Below are 16,067 nucleotides of genomic sequence, written 5' to 3'. Positions count from 1 at the left end.
TTTGAAGTCAAGGCTTTCTTCTTCAAAAGTCCAAGTTTTTCTTACATTCCGCCTCTCTCTTTTTGTCCCTGCCTTCACTCCTACATGCACAAAAGTGCTTTTTTTTTTTCCTCCACCACTTTATATTCCATAGCTCAAAATATCATTGCCACCAGGAACCAAGATATCAAAATTAGAATAAATAAAATCACAAAAGGAGTTTGAAAATATCAGATAACATGGTGCTATGGTTGGAATGTCTGTGTCCCCTTCAACATTCATATGTTGAAACCTAAGGCCCATTGTGACAGTATTGAGAGGTGGGGCCTTTGGGGAAGTGATTGAGTCATGAGGGCTTTGCCCCCATGCATGTGATTAGGTGCTATTATAAAGAGGTTTAAAGCCCTTTCTGCCCTTCTGCCTTCCATCATGTGAGGACACAGTGCTTGTTTCTTCCAGAGGACATAGCAACAAGGCACCATGCTGACTAAAGAGACCAGGCCCTCATCAGAAACCAAACCTACTGGTGCCTTGATCTTAGATTTCCAGCCTCTAGAACTGTGAGGAAATTTATTTTTGTTATTTATAAACTACCCAGTCTCGGGTGTTTGTTATAGCAGCACAAACAGACTAAGTAAGACACACAGTAAAAATAGTGCTGAGGCCCCTGAAAGAAATAAATAAAGTAGAGCAGCATAGGAAAGTAAGAACTTACTAGAGGGGCTAAACTTTTATCTAGATGTTGAAGAAAGCAACAAAGTAAAAAAAAGTTCTACCCCTGCACTTTTGTTATGCAGGGCAACGAATTCTCTTCACTTCATCAAAATTAAAAATGTTTCTCATCTAAGGCCACCACTAAGAAAAAGAAAAGCAAGCCACAGACTGGGAGAAAATATTTACAGAGACTCGTATCCAGAACTTACATTAAGAACTCCTGTACCTCAAATAGTAGAAAGACACATACTCCATTGAAAACTGGGCAAAATACTTGAATAGGTATTTCATAAAGGAAGATGTATGAATCATTAATAAGCACCTGACAAAGGTCTTATCATCATCAATCATTAGGGAAATACAAATTAAAAGTGCAATAAGATACAGCTATACACAATAGAATAGAAAAATTAAAAGATGAACAACACAGCATTAATTTCCTATGGCTGCCATTAAAAAGTACCAGAAATTGTACTTTTTTGTGTAAATTCATTGCTTGCCTTCTTTGGACTTACGTTTGATTCTATCTTAGATTTACACGAGGTTTTAATTTTTTTGATTCCTTCAGAATTATTTAAATCAGTTTTATTTTCGGAACACTTTTGATTAGCTTTCTTGGTTTCTTTCTTTTTCTCCTCAACTAGATTTTTAAAATCTGTTTCTGTTTTAGTCTGGATTTTTTTTTTCTTCTTTATTTCCTTTTGTTTCAACACTTAGCTATCTTCATTAGAGAGATTGGAATAAGAATCTGAAAGGTCATAAAAACTTTTCAAATCCTCTGTAGTGCTGTGGTTAATGGGGCGACCTCTTTTATCCACAGCATAGTTTAACTTGAACTTCTTGTCATGAAACATAGCTCGAAATCTCTTGTAAATTTTGGCTTTTCGATCCTCTTCTGGCATTTCCCAAAATCTCGGGTCCTTTGCAACCCGTCTAAACTGCTGGTCACTCATTATTTCTTGTTTGGAAGACATTTTTAATTTTTAATCTTGCTGAACAAATGCTTGAAGAAACCAAGTACATCTGGAGTTAAACAGCAGACATTTATTGTCTCACAGTTCTGGAGTCTGGAAGTCTGAGATCAAGGTGTCAGCAAGGTCAGTTCCTTCTGAGACTGTGAGGGAGTTTATGCCAGCTTCTGGGGGTTTGCTGGCAATCTTTGGTCCTCCTTGGCTTGTGAATACATCACCCTAATCTCTGGCTTCATGTTCATGTCATTCTCCCTATGTGTTTATCTGTCTCTATGCTCAAATTTTCCCTTTTTATAAGGACAAAGTCATATTGAATTAGGCCCACTCTAGTGACCTCATCTTATCTAATTACATCTGCAACGGACCTGTTTCCTAATAAGGTCACATTTTGAGCTATTGGAGGTCAGAACATCAACATATTGTTGGAGGCTGACACAATTCAACCCATAAAAACACCAAATGTTAGTGAGTATATGACACAATCAGAATTTTTTTATGTTGTTTGGTGGGAATATAAAATGGTACAGCCAGGCATGGTGGCTCATGCCTATAATCCCAGCACTTTGGGAGGGCAAGGCAGGTGGATCACCTGAGGTCAGGAGTTCAAGACCAGCCTGGTCAACATGGCGAAACCCTGTCTCTACTAAAAATCCAAAACTTAGCTGGGAATGTTGGCATGAACCTGTAGTCCCAGCTACTTGGGAGGCTGAGGTAGGAGAATAACTTGAACCCAGGAAGTGGAGATTGCAATGAGCCAAGATTTTGCCACTGCATTCCAGCCTGGGTGACAGAGGGAGACTCCATCTTAATATAATATAATTAATATAATATAATATAACCGCTTTGGAAAATATTTTGACAATTTCTTACAAAATTGAATATTCACCTACCTTACGACCCAGCAACTCCACTCGTAGCTATTTGTCCAGTGGTTTGCTAGATAAATACCAGCTTGTATGAACTGATTGTAATGTTTTTGAATTTTATTTTTATTCAAGGGAAAAAAATTATTCCTACACAAAGCCTTATAGAATAGCATCCACAGTAATCTCATTCATAGTATCCCCCAAACAGAAACAACCCAATTAGCCAAATATCCAATTATTCAACAAGTAAATGAGTTCTCAAGTTGTATACCCATATAATGAAATACTATTCAACAATAAAAAGGAACAACATTTACTATAAAATAAATTATATAAACTTATTTTAAAATAAATTATATTAAAAACAAAAGAAATAAATACTGAAAACATCACTTTCTAAATATTTTACCACGTTTTACTACTATCTATGCTCTCAAGGCTATATATGCCTATTTTATTTGTATGGCGAAAATGTTATATAATGGTGTGCTAGTGTACATTTCTTCCCAACTCTGCTTTGAGATAAATCAGGTTGATGACTAGAAATTGGTTATAGTGTGAGTATTTACACAAGAGGAATTGGCAAAATTTACACATTAGGCCTGGATATATTGTCTGGTTGATTGCCTAAACTTGAGAAAGTGAAGAATGTCGATAATGCAGAATAAACTTAAAAGTGTGTTATATTTAAAATAGAGAACATAAAACGTTTAGGAAAAATCAGAGATGAAAATCTTTGGGACCTAAGACAGGGTGAAGATTTCTTGCACCTGACACCAAAAGCACCATAAATAAAAAGAAAATTTGATAAATTGGATCCCATCAAACTTAAAAGCTTCTGCTCTGTAAAAGTCCCTGCTAGCCAGGCACGGTGGCTCATGCCAATTTGGGAGGCTGAGGCAGGTGAATCATGAGATCAGGAGTTTGAGACCAGTCGGACCAAGATGGTGAAACCTTGTCTCTACTAAAAATACAAAAATCAGCTAGGCACTGTGGCGGTCACCTGTAATCCCAGCTGCTTGGGAGGCTGAAGCAAGAGAATCGCTTGAACCCAGGAGATGGAGGTTGCAGTGAGCTGAGGTTGTGCCACTGTACTCTAGCCTGGGTGACAGAGCAAGACTCTATCTATAAATAAATAAATAAATAGTCCCTGCTAAGAAGACAAAAAGACAAATTACAGACTGGGGGACAAAATTGCAAACCACATATTTGACAGAAGCACTTGTACCTAGAATAATATCTAGAATTCTCCAATTGTTTAGTAAAAAAGCTAAACAATCCAATTTGAAAACAGGCAAAATACATGAATAGATATCTCACCAAAGAGAATATACAGATGGTAATTAAGCACATGAAAAGATGCTCAATATCATTAGTCATTAGGGAAATACAAACCAAAACCATAAGAAAGTATCAGCACAAACCCATCAGCACGGCCAAAAAAAAAAAAAAATGATAATACCAAATATTGGTAAGGATGAGGAGAAACTAGATCATTCACATGTTCTCATGGGAATGTAAAATGGTACAGCCATTCTAGAAAATAGTTTGGCAGTTTCTTTTAAAACAAGCAAATATGTGTACTATTCTAACCAGCAATTACACTCTTAGTATTTATTAAGAGATATGAAAACTATGTTCACACAAAAACCTGTGCAGGAATGTTCATAGCAGCTTTACTCATGATAGCCCCAAACTCAAAACAACCCAAATGTCTTTCAATGGGTGAATGGTTAAACCAACTGTGGTACCCCAGGTATTGTGGTATACTATTCAGTAATCAACAGGTATGAACTATTAGAAACATGCAACAACTTGGGTAGGCCTTACAAGAATTATGTTGATTAAAAAAAGCCAATTTTGAAAGGTTATATCACGACCGGGATGTAATGAAATTATAGAATGGATCACACATTCCTGGTTGCCAGGAGTTACTACCTGGGGGCCAAGAAGGGGACAGGTATGACTATGAAGGAATAACATGGGCATATTTGTGGTGATGGAACAGTTTTGCATCTTGGTGGCAGAAGTTTCATGAAGCTACACATGATAAAATTACACACACATGAGTGTCTATAACTGGTGAAATCTGAATAAGCTTTGTGAATTGTAACAATGTCAATTTCCTGGTTTTTATATTCTCATATGGTTATGTAAGGTGTTAACAGTGGAGGTGGAGAAGTGAAGGGTGTATGGGACCTCTGTGTATAATTTTTTATTTTTGTGAATCTCTAATCATTTTGAAATGAACTTTTATTTTTAAAAGTATGTATACTCTATAGCTGTCACATTGTGAATAACAGAAAAAGTGATCAAATCATACATGTATTGCAACAATCATTGGCTTAGGATTTAAGAATTTGGCAAGAATCAGTGAAAGCATTATTTGAGAATTAATTGGCTAAATGAACATTACAATAAAGAACATGATGTATTTTAGTTGTTTAAAGTGGTATGCTACATACATTTTTTATATCAGTAAAATTCATAGTCAACTTCTATGTATGTAATTATGTATACATGTGATTCTTAAAAGAGGGAGGGAGAAGGATCAGAAACCTCTTCTTTACTGTGTAATGCAAGCTAATATATGTAGGAGAAATGATAGAATTTTTTTATTGATAAGGAACAGAAGTTTATTTCTCACAATTCTGGAAGCTGGGAAGTACCAGATCGAGATACCAATAGGTTCAGTGTCTGGTGAAGGCCTCTTCCTCATAGATGACACCATCTGTGTCTTCTCACATGGCAGAAGGGAGGGAGGGATCAAAATAGGGGTACAAACAATGTTTCTTCACATGGAAGAGGAGCAAAAGAGAGTAAACTCACTCCCTTAAGCCCTTTTATAAGTGACCTAATCCCATCCATGAGACCTCTACCCTCATGGCTTAATCACCTCTTAAAGGCCCCTCCTCTCAACATTATCACATTGGCAATTAAGTTGCAACATACAAATTTTGTGAGACACATCAAACAACAACCATTGTCTTATAGCTCAAATCTTGTCAGCCATTAATTCAGATAGGTCTCAGCCAGGCGATTCTATTTTTGCATGGTATTGACAGACCTCTGTCTGTCACAATTCGACAACAATGAAGGCAATACACGACTAAGGAAACAACCATGGATTTCACCAACCACTGTGTGAAATGGTTTTGGGAAACAGGTTATTCACATGGTTTCAAAGTACTTCTTCTCAGATTATTGATTAATTACAAAGGAACAACATTACCTTTATTGTGAAAACGCCTTGCAGTCACCACCTTAGCCAGGTGAACAAACTGAATATCAATATTGGGACACGCTGATCTTGTATACTTCCTGATGTGAAGAATGAGAAGTACCCATCACTGATGTACTGTTCTTGAGAAACATGATTAACCTGATTTTAATCTTCAGGAACCAATTGATTAAATCTGGAGTATGGGTAGTTCTTCAAAATAGAATGTCAGTGGGGAAAATGTGAGTAATTAGTGGCTAAGGTGAAATGGGGCTCTTATTACAACCAGGTACATTAGCTATCTATTGTGGTGCAAAAAAATTATCCTCAAACCTAGTACCTTAAAACAATAATAAACATTTATGTTTTTTACATAGTGATATGGTTTGGCTCTGTGACCCCACCCAAATCTCATGTCAAATTGTAATTCTTAATGTTGAGGGAGGGACAGAGGGATGGGGACTGGATCATGGGGGTGGATTTCCCTCTTGCTGTTCTCATGATAATCAGTGAGTTCTTAGGATATCTGGTTGTTTAAAAGTGTGTAGCACTTCCCCTTTCACTCACTCTCTCCCGCTCCACCATGGTAAGATGTGTTTGCTTCCCTTTCACCTTCCGACATGATTATAAGTTTTCTGAGGCCTCCCAGCCATGCTTCCTGAACAGCCTGTGGAACTGTGAATCAATTAAACCTTTTTTTTCCCATAAATTACCCAGTCTCCAGTAGTTCTTTATAGCAGTGTGAGAATGGACTAATACACATAGTTCTGACCATCAGGAATTCTGGAGCAGCTTAGTTAGCTGATAATTCTGGCTCAAAATCTTTCATGAGATTGCAGCTACAGTCATTTGAAGCAGCAGACAGTGCATAGCAAATAGGTTTGGTGGACACCATCATTTTTGTCATATCGTCTTCTGATTGTTCACTTCCTTTTAAAAATGTAAAATCATTCTAAGCTTTAGGACTACATAGAAACAGGCCACAGGAGGGATTTGGCCTATGCACTGTAGTTCATTGACCTCTGTTCCACGCTTGATTAGGGGGTACAAGATCTGCTTCCACAGCAGCATGTTCACCTGATATTTAGCAGGAGGCCTCACTTCCTCGCCATGTGGACCTCTCCACACGGTTGTTTAACTGTCTTCAAGATGTGGCAGCTGCCTTCCCCTAGAACAGGGGCTCTAAGTGCAAGACCAAGGAGGAAGACATAATTCATCTTATAGCCTAGTCTTGGAATTCATACATGGTCACTTTGGCCATGTTGGAAGCAAGCCATTAAGTAGCTCTCACTCAAGGGGTAGGGAACTCACTTTTCAAGGCAAAAATTGTCCAAAAAATTGTGTGCAAGATTTAAGACTACCACTCCAGCCTTGTCTTCTATGACTGTCACTATAATCCTAATATTGAAACAATAATTAGCAAACAGCACTGGGGATTAAGAAGAATTATCTTGTTTACTTCAAATACCTTTTGTATTTATTAACTGAAGCAAAAGACATTTAAACAGAAATATCTCTTTTAAAATGGCTATAATATTGACAAGTATCTTAAAACCAAATTAAAGTTGGCATTGAAATTTGTTTTTATTTGTTTTTTGTTTTTTGTTTTACTTTATTTATTTATTTATTTATTTTGGCCTTGAAATTTGAACCAATGCTAGCATGAAAACTAGTAAGGGGAAAGGAAAGGTGAGTTTCAATGTCCCTCTTGATGTTTTCATGCCTGTTACCACTGAAATAATAATCACACCATTGTTTTGTGGGTCAGTAGTTACAACGTATGTGATACCATCTAGGAGATAGACTAGCACATAAAAGATACTCATTAAATCTGATATTATTTTAACAAAGAAGGGTAGCCTGTATTTGAGACATTACAACTTTGGAATGACCATTGGAAGCTAGCAGGGTGAGATGTTACCCTCACCCCCAAATTAAAAACAGAAGCAACCACAAAGCAACACATACAAGGAATAGTGTCATTTTCGTCCTTGTCAGAGCAGGTCTGTTACATTGAGAAGCATCCTGCATTTATAAATGGACTAAGAGATGAGTATACTGGCTTTGTGTCCAGGATGTATGGTCTTCCTATTTAAAGATTATGGTGCTTCAAGGACTCCAGAACAGGTAAGCCAATACTAACTCTATTAATACAGGGCTTTCACATCAGCAGTAGAGGGTGAACTTAAAATAAAGTAGTTAGAATTCAATTGCCTTTAGAGAACACACATATATTTTTTTGTTAGTACTTAACATAAACACGAAATTACATTTCTTTTACACCAGGAATTTTAGCTATAATACTAAAATAATGTGGCAAACTAAACTACTGTGTCAAAAAATAGTTTTGAAGTTGTTGATTTTTATGCAATTGAACAATGATCATCATCACAGAAAGGTCACCTTGACATTAGGGCTTCTATTGACCATTTTCACCACGTTAACTTGAGGCATTACATAGACAGCTCAGGTGTTTAAAAATGACCAGCATATGTAGCTGGATGTAGTTGCTCATGACTACAATTCTAACTACTCAAGAGGCTGAGGTGGGAGGACTGCTTGAGGCCAGGAGTTTTAGACCAGCTTGGGCAACATAGGGAGACACTGTCTCTAAAACAAACAAACAAACAAACAAAATTTAATGACCAGATCCAAAGAGTGGTAAAGCTAGTAATTTATCACATGTATATCAAGAACAGCAAGGGGCATAGGAAAAAAGTCCTATGTTTAAGGTTTCCAGAGAATGTCAAAAATTACTTTAAAAATCTTTTTTTTTTTTTTTTTTTTTTTTTTTTTTTTTTTTTTTTTTTGAGACGGAGTCTCGCTCTGTCGCCCAGGCTGGAGTGCAGTGGCCGGATCTCAGTTCACTGCAAGCTCCGCCTCCCGGTTTACGCCATTCTCTCGCCTCAGCCTCCCGAGTAGCTGGAACTACAGGCGCCCGCCATCTCGCCCGGCTAATTTTTTTGTATTTTTTTAGTAGAGACGGGGTTTCACCGTGTTAGCCAGGATGGTCTCGATCTCCTGACCTCGTGATCCGCCCGTCTCGGCCTCCCAAAGTGCTGGGATTACAGGCTTGAGCCACCGCGCCCGGCCTAAAAAATCTTTTTAAAAGAACCCCAAAATCTTTTACAGGATTCTTATGTAACTAAAGGCACTAGTTTCAATATTTCTCAGGTTTTTCTAAGATTCTTTGGAGGAGAGGGAGAAAGGAGTCATCCCTTTGATATAAGTTGCTTTATTTTAAACAGTCACAGTATGCTGTTATGACCCTTAACAGATTTCTCAAAGGCAAAGATTGTTGGAGTGACATGATAAAACTAAACCCATAATAAGTCAGAACAAAGATACTATTTCCTCCTAATATTATGAGCAACCTTGTTGCTTTTGGTAACTTTAGATTCTTAGAAAAGACTAATTAAATGGTAGCACTGCCTCAGCTCAGCTATCAAACATGATAGTGCTAGAATAAATTAATAATTTATTGACTGAGTCCTTTGGGGATGGGGAGTATTGCAAATAAACGAACTGGAATGTAACACCAGGAGATGCTTTTCACTCATACCATTTTCCCTCTGACTTGGTTTTTTCTCCACTATCTGTAAACCTGTTAAAAAAACTCCAAAATCCAGTTTTTTATACACCTTTCAGAAAATGAAACTGAGAATGATTGTAATCTTAGGAGATGGCTGAATGTTTTCAGAAGGATTTCCTTTGCCCATCACTGGTGTGCCAGCTTTGGGTTTTCTGCTGCGACCTGCAGATCAAAGGGGGTGATTGGAGAGGTCTTGCTTTCCTAATGTTTCTAGCAGTGGAAGCATTTGACAATTTGGGTGTTTTTGTTGTTGTTGTTGTTGTTGTTGTTTTTCATTTCTTTTCCTTTTGAATTGCTTCTGTGTAATGTCACATGATTTTGAATACAAATCTCCAAATCTCCACTTGTAGGAATAGTTTCAAAAGTAAGGCTTTAGGTCCAAGGGGGAAAAAAGGGGGCCATCATTGGGGGTGTGTTATGCTGAATGAAGGCCCTAAACATTGCTTATGTATTCATAAGCATGTTCATAATAAAGTACCATGATGTTGTAAAGAATAATTGGTGATAACACTGTGCATATGAGACTGGAAGAATAGTCAGACTAAAAGGGAGAGAGTTTTGATTTATACAGAAATATTCTGGTGGTTATCACCAGTAAAGGCAAATGAAATACAGCAAAAAAGTGTATTTTGTTTTAATGGACTTTTGTAAAATGTTTTTAAAAGCTCATTTGAATTTGTGTTAGTGCTCCTTCAAAACTTCAAGAAACTTGACAGATGGAGATCTTAATAAAATTAAATTTTAGCCAGTTTTGAAATGACAATACTAAATATTTTACAAAATTATTGCCTGTCTTTCTGTAGAATGCAACTTCACAGTACCCGAGATTAAAGAAAAAAATGGGAAAATGTGCCTCACAGAGGACTGAAACACTGTAAATCATCTAATCTTAGAATTCCTAAAATTGGAAATCAGAAACTTATGAAGGATTTGTAGCTGTGCTTGGGAAATAGCTTAAAAATATGTATTTACAGTTGTATTACTCACGAAAGATGTATTCAGCAAACAACCTGATATCATTGCAGCTTTGTCATTTGAACATTGTAATAAATAAATTTCAAGTTCAACCAAACTAAAGAATAATACAATGAATTTTTTAAAATAGCCATGCCACAGCCCAAGAAGTGTATTTTAAACATCACAACCAATGCTCTGTTTTTAAAGGTGTGTTTCATTCATCTATCTATTCATTCATGTGGTCAGTCAGTCAGTCATCATGTAGTATGTTGAGCCTCTCCTATATGAGAAGATCTATGCTGGTCAGAGACAATACAATAGTGGGGAGGTTGGGCATGGTTTCTGTCTGCATGAAGTTTACATTCTAGTGAGGGAGCAAACAATCAGCATACCATTTAGAAAATCAAACAGAAAAAAACATGTCATAGTAATTCATTTAGGGGGAATTGAGCTAATGCTTTGAGAAAGAGACTAAAAGAGGAAAACCTATTTTTGGCAGCATGATCAGAGACAGCCTCTCTGAGGGACCTGAGGGACATATAAGGTGAAACTGAAAGTGGAGGAGGAGTGGGGAATCACTCCAAAGGGAGAAAAGTATACATAGGAATGAGAAGCGAGCAGGTTGAAACATCTCTTCAAATATATTTGGTTGGGAAAGGGTGCAGCAACCATGGCAGTTGCTGGAGAGGAAGATGCAGTCAACAAAGGTTTGACCTCAGCTTCCTCTCCAGCAGGAAGTTTCTTTGCTTTTAGGAAGGAGATGCTAGAACATATAAATATGCTGATGAGAATTATCCTATAGAACAAAATGGATAGATGATGCAAGAAAATGAGAATATAATTGTGGGCTGGGGAATCTCTTCAGGCAGTGAGAATAGTTGCAGACATACAAAGCTTGAGGGGAGAAGAACATCCCCTGGGAAAGATGCAGGTGTGAGCTGTGCAGCTCCAGTGGAAAGAAGGGGAGTGGGTTTGTGTCTGACAGTTTCTTTTTGCTCTGAAGTATGAGGGAAGGTCATCCGCTGTCAATGAGAGTGGAGGGGGCTATAGGCAACAAATGAGAGAAGTGTATAACCACTGGGAGCCTCCCGAAGAATGAGATGAGATTATCATAGCCATTCTTTAATGCACTAGTTCAAGACTGAATGCTTAATAAGCCTCTAACTGCTTAAAGGATATCTTCCTGTAGGTCTTGGTTGCTCACTTGTCAGTGAATTCAACATAGGAATTATGTCATGTTTCTTGATTGTAGATGAAGCCCTAAGTCTCTCTCTTGTACTGGGGAGTTAAATTGGAACTAAAGAGACATACGTCATTTGTAATAAAATTTGTTGCTAAGAAATTAGAATAACTGCTGGTAACATCACCACTCTTCACACCCACTCCAACCAAGAGGTGCTGCTATTATCTTCCTAAAGGCTCTTAGAGAGAGCCGTGCTGAGGGGCACCAGAAAAGAGAAAGCAATTTTAGGAACCCCCCAACCCTTTTCTTAGGGGAAGGGTTAGAGCAGAAAAGGGGTCATGGAAAATGGACTTGACTGTTCTAGAAAGATGTCTGAGCTTCCCCCAGACTTAGGAGAGGAAGGAAGCCAGGTATCTCCCTGGGACTCAGGCCTCCACATGAGAAATACCACAGAATGCTGACTCTGTGGTCAGAGGGGAGGATAGGCACAAGGGAACCTTAGGGGTTTCCTGAAGTAGGTGGTGGGGACAGGAGAATGACCACAGTGGCCTGAAGCCAATGTAACAGTACCAAAGAAGGTGGTGCCATAGACCCAGGCCTTGGTGTTCAGACACCATGTAATTCTGAGATTTCCATATGGTCTCATAGAGGAAAGAAAAGAGCCTCCAAATTAACATTGAATACATTTCCAGCCTGCCATAAGTGAAGGGTTGGGGGAGCATGGGACATTGGAAGGGTTTAAATTTTAAGAAACAATTGTGAATGCTCTGCTTCTGATTAGTATGTAGAAAGCTGCAGGATACGGTCATCACCTTGAACAGTGAGAAAAATCTGGACAGTGCACAAAATTGTAACTTTTCCTGAGCCTATGAGGGAGCTGAGTAGGTAGGGCATCCAGGTGCGCTGAATTCCAGAGTGACAATTCCTCCAAGGAGAGATGGGGTGCCTTTGGCAGAGCATGGGAGGAAGAGAAAGGAGTAAATAGCTGAAATGTTAGTCAGTTTTTAAAGGCAGAGTGTAGGCTACTGTGGCAGGTAAGTATCTGGGGGAAGCCACGACACTAGGCAAGTCTGTGCTCCTTCACAAGGTCTGTGCCATGGACCCCCACTGAGTTATCCCAAGACTGCAGAGCTCCCTCTTGGAGGCAGTTTTAGTTATCTTTTGCAGTGTAACAAGTCGTAAAACTTAGCACCTTGAAACACCAAATGCTTAGTATCTGTTTCTGTGAGTCAGGAATCTAGGCATGACTTCTCCGATTTCTCTGATTCAGCCTCTCACAGGCTGCAGTCAAGCCATCAGTTGGAGCTCCCGGAATGTCAAGGCTCAGCCTAGGCAGGATCTTGTTTCAAGCTCACCCACGTGGTTTTTGGTAGGATTCACTTTCTCCTGGGTTGCTGGACTGAAAGCCTCAGTTCCTCACAGAGAAAGAGAGAGAGAGAGAGAGAGAGAGAGGAGAGACCGTATCACTGTCTTTTATAACCTAATTTCCGAAGCAATGACCTGTCACATTTGCCATATTCTTTTCCTTAGAATGAAGTCACTCACACCCAAGATGAGGGGGTTACACAGAATAAAACATACACATACACACACTCATAGGCACATGAATTTGAGTCAAACTGCTGAAAACCAAAAATACAGAAAATACTTTGTAGGCAGCCAGAGGAGAAAAGAAACATAGAGAAACCAAGATAAGAATTAAAGCAGACTTATCCCCATAAACTATACGAGTCAGCACTTCATACCTAGTGACAATATCCTTCAAAAATAAGGCAAAATACTTTTTCAGACAAACAAAAGCTGAGAAAATTCATTGTTGGGAGGCAGGAGGAGGGAGAGCATCAGTATAAATAGCTAACCTATGCGGGGCTTAATGCCTAGGTGATGGGTTGATAGGTGCAGCAAACCACCATGGTACATGTTTACCTATGTAACAAGCCTATGGTGTCCTGTACATGTATCCCAGAACTTAAAATAAAATATAATTAAGAATTTTTAAAAAGAAAATACATTGTCAGCAGACATGCACCATAGGAAATGTTAAATGAAGTTTTTCAGGCAGGCATAGTATGATAACAGATGGAAATTTTAGTCAATATATGGAAAAATGAAGAGTGTCATAAATGGTTAAAATGGTGTCACACAGAAAAGACACTTTTTCTTAATGTTAAACTTTTGAAGAGATAGTTTAGTATTTAAAGCAAAATAGTAATTTAAAGCAAAAAATTGTGAGTTTAAAACACAGGTAGACGTTTCCATAGCCACTCACCATTCACCATTTAAATGTTGTTTCACCATTCAAAAATCAATATAATTCACCAATTTGACAGCTTACAAAAGTAAAACTACATGCTTTGCTTAATAGATACAGAAAGATAATTTGATAAGATTTAACACTCATTCATCATAAAAATTCTCACTAAACCAGAAATAGAAGGAAACTTCTAGAATCTGATAAGGATTATCCATGAAAAACCAACAGCTAATGTTAGACTGATGATGGAAGTCTAAATGGTTTTCCTCTAAGATAAGGAAGAGGCAAGACTATCCACTCTCATCAACTCTATTCAACATTGTATTGGAGGTCCTATTCAGTGACGTAAGGCAACAAAAAACCAAAAGAGATACAGATTGGAAGTAAAAAATGTTGTCTTTATTTGCACATTTAATCCATATATAAACAGAAATAATCCAAAATACCTACAAAAATATAAACATCTATTGTTTTTCCATATAATAGTAACAAACAATCAGAAATTTAAAATGCATGCCATTTATAATAGCATTAAACCAGGAAATATTTAGGGAGACAGCTGACAAAATATGTGTGAGACACAAATTATTTGTAAAAATAAAACATTGCTCATTATGCCATATTCACATTAGAAAATTTAAAATTATAAATATGTCAATTCTTCTCCAGTTGATCTATAGATTTATATATGTTTGTATAATCCTAATTAAAATACTAGCAGGTCCTTTTCTGGAAATTGACAAGCTCATCTTATTCACGTGGAAAATCAAAAGACCTAAAATAACCAAAATTTCTGAAAAAGATTAAACAAAGTTTGGGAACCCACATTGCCTGATTTCAAAACTTACCATAAAGCTTTAGTAATTAAGACAATGGAAGAACATATTGGTCCATAAAACTAAATAGAATTTCAAGATAAACTTATACGTATATAGACAATTGACTTTCAATAAAGATGCCAAGGTAATTCAATGAGGGAAAGAGTAGTCTTATTGAGAAAATGATGCTTGCATGATTTGACATCCATATGAAAAATAACTCATGCCTCATGCCACATGCAAAATATTGCTCAAAATTGATCACAATCTTGAATGTAAACCATGAAGCCATAAAACATCTGGAAGAAAATATAGGAGAAGATCTTCCCAGGTGAGAACACTGGCTTTTTGAGATTGAGGATCTTGCTGAAGTATATGCAGGTACTAAGTGGAGGAGCTGTGATTCAATCCAACAGTTTGACTCCATAGTCCTACTTCACTTTTAAACTCCTTCCCCAAACTTCCCAGTTATTTAGCTATTGCTAGGTAAGGAGTCTTCTGGTGCCAGAAACATGAAGTTCTCTTGTGGATGGCCTCTCTTCTTCATTCCATTAATGCCGTTTTGGTTCATCCCTTCTTTAATCTACTGTACCTCTCTCTTAACCTGCTTCCAGTGCATTGTAAAAAAAGTGACTGGGTTACTTTTCTAAATAAGCAATATTAATCACAATACTTAACTGCCTAAAATTCTCTGTTAGCTTGTTATTATACAATATAAATACAAATCCACACCTATAGCATTCAGGGACTTTCATTCGTAGTCATATTTCCTGCCATGCTCCCCACACTTCTCTCTTTTTACTATCGACTCTCATGCCTGCCATGCTAGGCTTCCAACCTATCTCTTGGGAAGACAGACCCTTTGTTCAGACTTTCTTCTGCTTGAAATATATCTTCAATTTTGCCTCTTTGTGTCTGTTAGGATTGCTTTCAGCTACAGGTAACAGGAAACCTGACCACAGTGTTGAATACAAGGTTGGGCTTAGGATCCTAGGAATTAGAAAGCCTAGATTATTTTCAATTATGCAAAAATAATAACTAATAGCAAGTGACAATTATTAGGTGCCCAACACTCTCTTAAGTACTTTAACTCCTAAAACAAGCTCATGATAGAGGTACTTTTATCATTCTCATTTTACAAATTAGAAGCCTGGGACACAGAGAGGTTAGGTGAGTTGACCATGGTCACACATTTAACAAGCAGAAGAACTAGTCCAGCTCCAGAGTTGGTGTTTTTTAACCATTATGGTGTAATCTGCAGAAAGCTATTTAACTTCTCTGAGTTTTAGGTTTTACTCACAGCATATATCCAGCTGTGGGGAACCAGGATGAAATCCTTCAGGATCATCAATAAATCATTCCCTGCAGAAATATGTGTAATCATAAAACCACAAACCTTTATACTCTTGTAATCCAACTTGCAAACCCATGCAATCAATCACCTAAATGATTAACCAATAGATATTTGGTGAGTACTTACAGGCAATAAACAATAAGAATATGATGATGAGCA

The 16,067-nt window shown here is 37.5% G+C and overlaps 1 pseudogene; it reads right to left on the bottom strand.

The window, feature by feature from the left end:
- Window positions 1-1,145: 1,145 nt before the first annotated feature.
- LOC117079632 lies at window positions 1,146-1,717 on the bottom strand (annotated as a pseudogene).
- Between the last annotated feature and the right edge of the window lie 14,350 nt (window positions 1,718-16,067).

This window comes from Trachypithecus francoisi, unplaced genomic scaffold (genome assembly GCF_009764315.1).
Source record: "Trachypithecus francoisi isolate TF-2019V2 unplaced genomic scaffold, Tfra_2.0 Lachesis_group7, whole genome shotgun sequence".
NCBI classification, from domain to species: Eukaryota; Metazoa; Chordata; class Mammalia; order Primates; family Cercopithecidae; genus Trachypithecus; species Trachypithecus francoisi.
The sequence above is the reverse complement of the archived record's forward strand: the minus strand, read 5'-3'. Positions and strand labels throughout refer to the sequence as shown.